This window comes from Chiloscyllium plagiosum, unplaced genomic scaffold (genome assembly GCF_037043375.1).
Source record: "Chiloscyllium plagiosum isolate Xiang-an unplaced genomic scaffold, Cpla_swu_hap1 HiC_scaffold_5, whole genome shotgun sequence".
NCBI lineage: Eukaryota > Metazoa > Chordata > Chondrichthyes > Orectolobiformes > Hemiscylliidae > Chiloscyllium > Chiloscyllium plagiosum.
The window spans coordinates 30,450,717-30,459,083 of NW_028270143.1; positions in this window are offsets into that span (position 1 = coordinate 30,450,717).

Below are 8,367 nucleotides of genomic sequence, written 5' to 3' on the forward strand. Positions count from 1 at the left end.
GTTCCTAATTTCCATCAGTCTCAACATATGCATTGCAGACATGGTCCTTAAGAACTTAGGAATAGCTGTAGGCCATTCATCCCATCAATCTCCCTTCAACTCAAGATAATTGTGGCCAACTAAACACTTCAATTCATAGAATCTCTACACTGTGGAAACAGGCCATTTGGCCCAAGAAGTCCACGCTGACCAAATTCCTTTTACTCATCTCCATAACCCTGTAAACCATGAATAATCAGAAATCTATTAATTCCTAAATTGAACATATACAAAGGCTGAGCTTCTACAGCTTTCTGTGGTAGAGCACTCTTTGAGTAAAAAAAATTCTCCTGATCTCACACTGAAGTAGCATGCCTTTATCTTTAAATTGTGCCCCTTGGTTCTACACTCCCCAGCTGGGGAAGCTTTTTGCATCTACCTGTCTGTTCCTTTAAATATCTTGTAGATTTCAATTACATGATTTCTCATTCTTCAAAACTTTAGACGCTATTGTTTCTTTCCTTAGGACAGTCCTGGCATCCTGGGGAAAATTGTGACGAACCTTCACTGTGGTCACATTAGGCCCTTAAATCATCCTGGTATGTTTGTGGTATGTGTAGTGATGATGCTATGGCTTTAAGACGTGTATGTTGTCCTAATTTTTTTGTGAAGAGAGGTTGAGACAGAGGTATGAACAGTCTGTTCCATGCCAATAAGGTAAGCAGCTTGTGAGGCCTTGAGGTTTTTTTTAATGTTGGAACAATAGAAGCATAATGAAGGGATGGGGCCAAGCACCCACATAACCAGGATTTTAGTTTAATTTTCAGGAGTTGTTAGGATTTTGAAGCTGTGTGGGGAAGCTGTTATTCCTCTCTCTATTATGGCTCAAAGCTTGGGGGTCTTTTCCACTGCTAGAATTGCATATGAGACAATTGATTTTACTGAATTTGCCTCTGCCAAGGGTGTGTTTATGGGATGCAACTATTTTGGAACAGCTAATCAGTAGTTATTAACATTTATTTATAATGTTAAGTATTTCCATAGAGTTACAATTAAGCTTTTTCTTATTTTGTCTGTATTCTAACTAGTGTTAGAATAAAGTGTGTTCTGCTTCAAGCCTGGTCGTTTGACCAATCAAACTGCATCCAGGATATAGCACCTTTAGAAGGTGCTTCTAAAGTAAGAAAAGGTTAGGGTCTAGGCTATCTTCTTAATATATTCCGAGGGGGTTGTTTTGGTCCATAACAGTGCGTGTTGTTGTTGTCATTAGCTGTTTATCTGAGTAATATTGTTTTGCCGGTTCCTGAGTCACTTGTTGTTGCTATGACAGCCATTGTTGCACTATTTCTATCACAAGGTTGGTGTTGACTTCTGGGTCTTGTGATTGATGTGTGTAGGTGTCACATTTACTTCATCAGTACTTCCAAATAAACCAGTTGGATTATATCCTAGTTTTTTAAAAAAAGTTAGTTCTTACTAACTGTTATAAAATTCATTAGTTCTATTATAAAGTTAGTTTTAGGTAAATTTTCATGTTTGTACCTACTGTTAGCATTCCTTAGCCAATGAGTTGTGAACAATTAATTTCTTACTATATTCCTGAGACACCCTTATCTTTATCCTTGGGTATCATATTATATGTTCATTCACTCCATATTCCAATTTCTGTTAGTCTCTGTAACTATGATTCATTTCTCCCTTTGATGATATGGGGGCTGTTTTTACTATCTGATAATGGTTTTCTCTCATAATTTTATTTGAATCTTTTCCTCTAATGTTTTTAGTGATTGATGTATATATGTGGATTCTTAACTAATTTAAAATCTGTCTCAGTGAGTATCTGAAGAACCTCTAACTTGAACCTTCTCTTAATATTGTAAATTATTCAAGGAAAACAACTAATTATGAAATGTTCTAATCTGTTGTTGACAATTTCAGTTGTACATTCTATCATATTTCAGGCAGACCAATTATAGTTTTACTTGCTGAGACTACATGAGGCAGGATTTTCCCACACATGCTAACTTCTATCAGCAAAGTTTGTCAGGGGCAGTCATCAGCCATTTTGTGCTGCTCAGTCATGAGCAGTCCTAACACACTCTAGATTTCCGTTTATGTTGTTGCCATAGCCCCATTGAGTAATCAGTCCCCTCAGAATGAGTACGGTGACATCTTACAGCCTTTTCCTTGCTGCCAATAGCTTCATTATTAAGTTGCCATTTTGAACTATTTTGCACAAGTCTATGAAGATCATGATGTTACCAAACTGACTTTTTTGGGCCAGATTTTGTGGGAGTAGGAATCTCACACACTGCCGCTCTTCGGCCTCCTTTTTTTTTTGAGAAAGAAGAGAGCTGCATATTTCTGAGAGGCAATTCCCACTTTGGGCTCTCTCAGAAATGTAAACCTGTACTCCCATTCTAACTGTTCTTTTGTAGCAAAGAGCTGTCAGGAGAAGGCAAACACCAGCCCTTTTCACAGCAGTCAACTCTGATATTCTGACATTTAGACATTGAATCTGGGATTTTGGATGCAGCAGCAGAAGGTCAGGTCGGGACTAGAATGCGGGATGGTGTGGAGCTGGGGAATGGTGGCCAGGTCTGGAGGTGATACAGTCTCATGGTGGTGATGGTGCTACAGATTTGAGTTGAATGGTTGCAATGAAGTAGAGTGCTGGGTGGGTGGTGTTTGGAGGTCTGACCTGGGGAGTTGTTGGTTCTGAACCCTAGATATCGATGTTAGATGCCTATTTTCTGGGTGCGTATTCTCTGGGCTGGGGTGTCATCTCAGAGTCTGGGCTATGTAAGAGATCTGAAGTGGTCTAGTTGGGTTTGTGTAAAGTAAATGCGGGGGGGTGTCAATTTAATAATTACTCAGGAGATAGACTATATATTTGAGAGTCAAAAACAGGAATTGCTGGCAAAACTCAGCAGGTCGGGCAGCATGCTTGGGCAAGAAATAATGAATCGAGTCCAGGGTTTAGAAGAAGAATCAGAAACTCAAAATATTAACATAGCTTTCTCCCCTCAAACACTGCCAACCCGGCTGAGTTTTGCCAGCATTTTTTTTTGTTTCAGATCTCCAGCATCCACAGTTGTTTGTTTCATTTATATATTTAAGCATCTATCTTCTCTCAAGTAACTATTATACTTAATTTCATTGGAACCTCTGAAGTCTTCAATATAAATGGATGCTTTTTCAAGGGGTTCCAGGCCTTGAGGAATTGCCCAGTGGAAAGTTCAATTCCCTGACAAATCCTTTCAGAATGAGCTATTATGGGGAATCTGCAGGACTGCTATGTGTAACTCTTGCCTGTGCTGGCAATAATAACTGTCCAGCCAGCAGAAAATCTACATCTCTATGTTAGTCTGATGTTTTTCTTCTGTACATCCATTTCAACAATGACAAACCATGTCTTTACTATTGATTCAACAGAACCAACCTATTGTATGGTGTATAGTGATTCATCATATTCAGCTGCTACCTCTCCAGTGACCATCTGTAACTGCTTGTTATGCTGCTTTTCTGTCATATACTTGTGTGCAAAATGATTCAGCTTTTTGCACTGAGAACACTACTTCCTCTTGCTGAACATGAATTATCTTTTCATGACGTCTTCTGAAGTGTTTGCATTGTGTCCTTTGCCTGTGATTGTTCTGCCCTGTGTGCCTGGATTTTCTAACATTATAATGCAAAATCTAATTTGTTCTGCCATGAATTTGCACTATCTTGGAACCTTGGAACATCTGCATAGTTCAATTGCTGTCCTGGGTGTAAGTTCACCTTCTCTCAGTTTTTTTTTTCACTTTTGGATCCTTTATTCTTAATAAAATTCTGTCTCTAATCAGCTCTTTTTTTAATTTTGTAGATTCACAGGTCTCTGCAAGCTGAGTTAATTACATTACGTATTAATCAACAGACTCGTTTACACCTTGGTCTGTAGTCAATACTAGGAAACAATCATATGTAACTTTCACTTCAAGCTCAAAGCATGCCTGCAAAGTCTTTATAATTTCTGTTCTGCGTTTTTTTATTGCTCTTCAGAGAGACTGAGGGTGGACTGTATCTTGGAACAGTCTCTTCCCAAGAATGATAAAAGTGTAGAAACAAATTACTGCAGATGCTGAAATCCATTTCTTCCCTTTCTTTTAAGCTGTACTTGTTACTGGCTTCCCTTTCTTCCCTTTTAGCTTTATTTGTTACATTCTCTGTCAGCCTGCCTCTCTCCCCTCCTCCTGTCCCAGTGAAATTGTCTTTTCTTTCACATCTGGCAATTATACACACCATTGTTCTGCCACTCTCTCGTTCCGATCATTAATCTGAACTATCAACATCTTTTTACCAGTACTCTACACCCCACCACCGCCACACCTCCCCCCAATTACAGCATAAATGCTACCTTTTCCATACTCCACTTCAGCTTTGATGAAGAGTCATCCAGACTTGAAACATTAGCTTGCTCTCTCTCTGCTGGATCTCCTAATGATAAAAGAATAGCACTTCCAAATGCTTAGGTTTTTTGGAGCACTGCTCATTCGTCAAGTGAAGTGAAAAAAAGCACACAGGCACAGAATTTACAAATCACACAACACCAGGTTATAGTCCAACAGATTTATCTGGAAGTACTGGCATTCGGAGCAGCAGCCACCTGATAAAGATAAAGCTAATACTTCCAAATAAACCTGTTGGACTATAACTTGGCGTTGTATGATTTTTAACTTTGTCCACCCCAGTCCACCACCAGCACCTCCTCATCACAGAATTGAGAGATCAATAGGCAAACATGTCAAGGGATCATACAAAATGGTGTGAGTGGAGTGTCAATGGGTAGAATAGTAAAATCTCTGCAATGACCAAAAGTATCAGACGGTGTGAGTGAAGTGTGAACAGCTGAAAGTAAGTGAAAGGATGACCTGTAATCCAACGACCTATAAAGTCAGCTAATGTTGTCTACCTCCATACGCTTCAGGCAAGGATGCCCCAAGACATGATATATCGTCGAGGACATGCAGATGCTACAGCAATGGATGAATGGAGATCATGCAACAGTTGCCAGACAGGATTGTTCCCTCCCACTGGAGAAACATTTCAGCAGTCAAGGACATTCAGCCTCCGGTCTTCGTTAAGCATCCTCCACAGTGGCCTTCGAGATACACAACAATGCAGAATCACTGAGCAGAAACTGATAGCCAAGTTTTGTACCCATGAAGATGGTCTCAACCATGATCTTGGGTTCATGTTGCACTACATGTAGCCTCATCATACTATTCTGTATTTGTAAATCTACCTTACTGTCTGTTCTGACACCATCACCTTTATAACTTGTTATGATCTCCCCATTTAATTAGTTTGTATAGTTTTGGATTACTTGTTACTTTGGTTAGACCTTCTGCATATGACTCTTACACCTATCATTTATTGCAGTCATTTGGTTTGTCTCCAGCACTGCCTTATTTTTAAGTTTTTGTAATTATCTCTCTGCCTCAATTAATCTGATTATAGGGCATTACTATTCAGCTGTTGACACTTCACTCACACCATTTGTACTACGTGATCTTTTGATCTCTCTGCCTATAAATTCTATGATGTGGAGGTGCCGGGTTGGACTGGGGTGGACAAAGTTAAAAAATCACACAACACTAGGTTATAGTCCAACAGGTTTATTTGGAAGCACTAGCTTTCACAGCGCTGCTCCTTCATCAGGTAACTAGTGGGGCAGGATCATAAGACACAGAATTTATAGCAAAAGATCACAGTGTCATGCAATTAAAGCAATATGTTGAACAAATCTAGATTGCTGTTAAGTCTTTCATCTTTTAGAATGGGTTGCAGGTTTCGGTTCATTAACATGTAAATCCCAGAACAACTTTTAAGTCACATTCTCGAGATAACTTAAGGTTTATTAAAAAAGGTGACATCTCAGCTCAGATAATGTATTAAAGGTGCAAGGCTAAGGCTAGAATCTGTCTGTATCCTAATCTTGAGTCAGTCTATTTCCAAAGTAGGAATTTATAAAATGTTACATGAATTGACTGTCTACATTGACTGCCTGCAGGTGTGTATTTTTTGAGCAAAAATAGAAAGTTTCTGCAAATGCAAATTCACGTCGCAGACTTGCGTGTGTGGGGGGGGCGGGGAGAGAGAGAGAGAGAGAGAGACATGTGAGTGCACATGAGAGAGTGTGTGTTTGCACGTGTGCATGTTTGGTAGTGTGTGTGCATGAGTGTAACGGAGTATAAGCCTGAGAGGGGGTATATGTGTGTGTGTCTGAGAGAGAGCATGTGTATGAGACGGTCTGCGTGAGTGTGTGTGTATGTGTGCGTGAGAGTGTATAGTGTGGCGAGGTCATGTGTAGTGTGACAGGAACCCAAAGTCCCAGTTGAGGCCATCCTCATGGCTACCGAACTTGGCTATCAGCCTTTGCTCGGCCACTCTGAGTTGTTACGTATCCCTAAAGTCCATGGAGGATGGTCACCCAAAGATCTAAGGTCGAATGTCCCTGACCACTGAAAGTGTTCTCTGACTGGGAGGGAACATCCCTGTTTGGCAATTGTTGCGTGGTGTTCATACATCTGTTGTCATAGCATCTGCTTGATCTTGCCAATGTACCATGCCTTAGAGCATCCTAGCCTGCAGAATATGAGATAGACAATGTGGGCCGAGTCACATGGGGTACCCACCGTGTACATGGCAGATGGTATATATGCCGACACTCTGACATGTCTTGCAGTGATTGTCATGACAGGGTTGTATGGTGTTGTGGTAGATGTTGTCCTGAAGGATGCGCAGTTTGATGTGAGCAATGGACTGTTTAAAGTTTGGTGGCTATTTAAAGGTGAGAAGTGGGGGTAAGGAAGGTGTTGGCAATGTGCTCATTCTCATCAATAAAGTGTTGCAGGCTGAGAAGACCATGGTGTAGTTTCTCTGCTCCCGGTAATTACTGGACAACGAAGGGTATCCTATCCATTGCATCCCATGTCTGGATGAATGAATGAATGGATGAACACCGTCTCCTGAGGAGGTCATGATGGTTTCTCATGTGGCACGTCGGAACTGGCAATCGATGAGTTGAGCATCGTATCCTGTCCATATGAGGGCATCCTTCAGCACCTTCAGGTGTCCGTTGCTGTCTCTCGCTCTCTCACATGCACGTGTGTGCACACATACAATATCTATGGGGTGAATTTGCATTTGCAGAATTGTATTTACAGATTTGCTCAAAAAACACACAACCTGCAGGCAGACAATCCATATAACATTTTATCAATTCCTACTTTGGAAGTAGAACCAGTCTGAGTCAAGATTGGGATACAGACAGACTCTAACCTCACACCTTTTAATACATTATCTGAATTGAGATGTCCCTTTTTTTTAAATAAAACATTAAGTTATCTCGAGAATGTGACTTAAAGGAAGTCCTGGGATATACATGTTAATGAACTGAAACCCGCAACCATTCTAAAAGATGAAAGACAACAACAATCTAGGTTTGTTCAATATGTCGGTTTAATTGCATGACACTGTCATCTTTTGCTATAAATTCTGTCTTATGATCCTGCCACTAGTTACCTGATGAAGGAGCAGTGCTCTGAAAGCTAGTAGTTCCAAATAAATCTGTTGAACTCTCACTTGGTGTTGTGTGATTTATAAATTCTATGCCTTTGTGCTTTTCTTCACTTCACCTGATGAATGAGCAGCGCTCCGAGAGCTTGCGATTTCAAATAAACGTGTTGGACTATAACCTGGTATCATGTGATCTCTGAGCTGGTCCATCAGTTCCTGATGATGGGCTTATGCCCGAAACGTCGATTCTCCTGCTCATCGGATGCTGCCTGACCTGCTGTGCTTTCCCAACAACACACTCTCGACTCCGACCTCCACGTCATGTTCTGGTTTGTCCAACAAATGAGTTGCTGTCGCATAATTATGCAATTGCTCATGGAAGAATTCTCAGTTTTGCCTCATTCCTCCAGTGATGTGAACAGGAGCTGGTAGGGGACAATTGTAGCTATTTTCTCTTAAGCCAGCATTTTGTGTTCACCTGAGCACAATTTGCCAATGACTGCAACTTCTGATATGGACCCCATAACTATTCTAACCACTATCATTAACTTCCAGGTTTGCTGTATGACATCCAACTCTCCCCAAATTCTGAGTTCAACCCTCAGGGCTTATCCAATTTACAATCGGATTCCCCAATAGGCGGCGCTCCAGTGCAGGGGCGCTGTGGCCCACGAATGCAAGTGGAAGTGTCTCCTCCTCCCAGACGACAGGCGGCGCTGTGACCGACGGGCGGAAGCGGAAAGTCTTCTCCTCCTCCCAGGCGACAGGCGGCGCTGTGTCCGACGAGTGGAAGCGGAAACGTCTTCGCCTCCTCCCAGGCGGCAG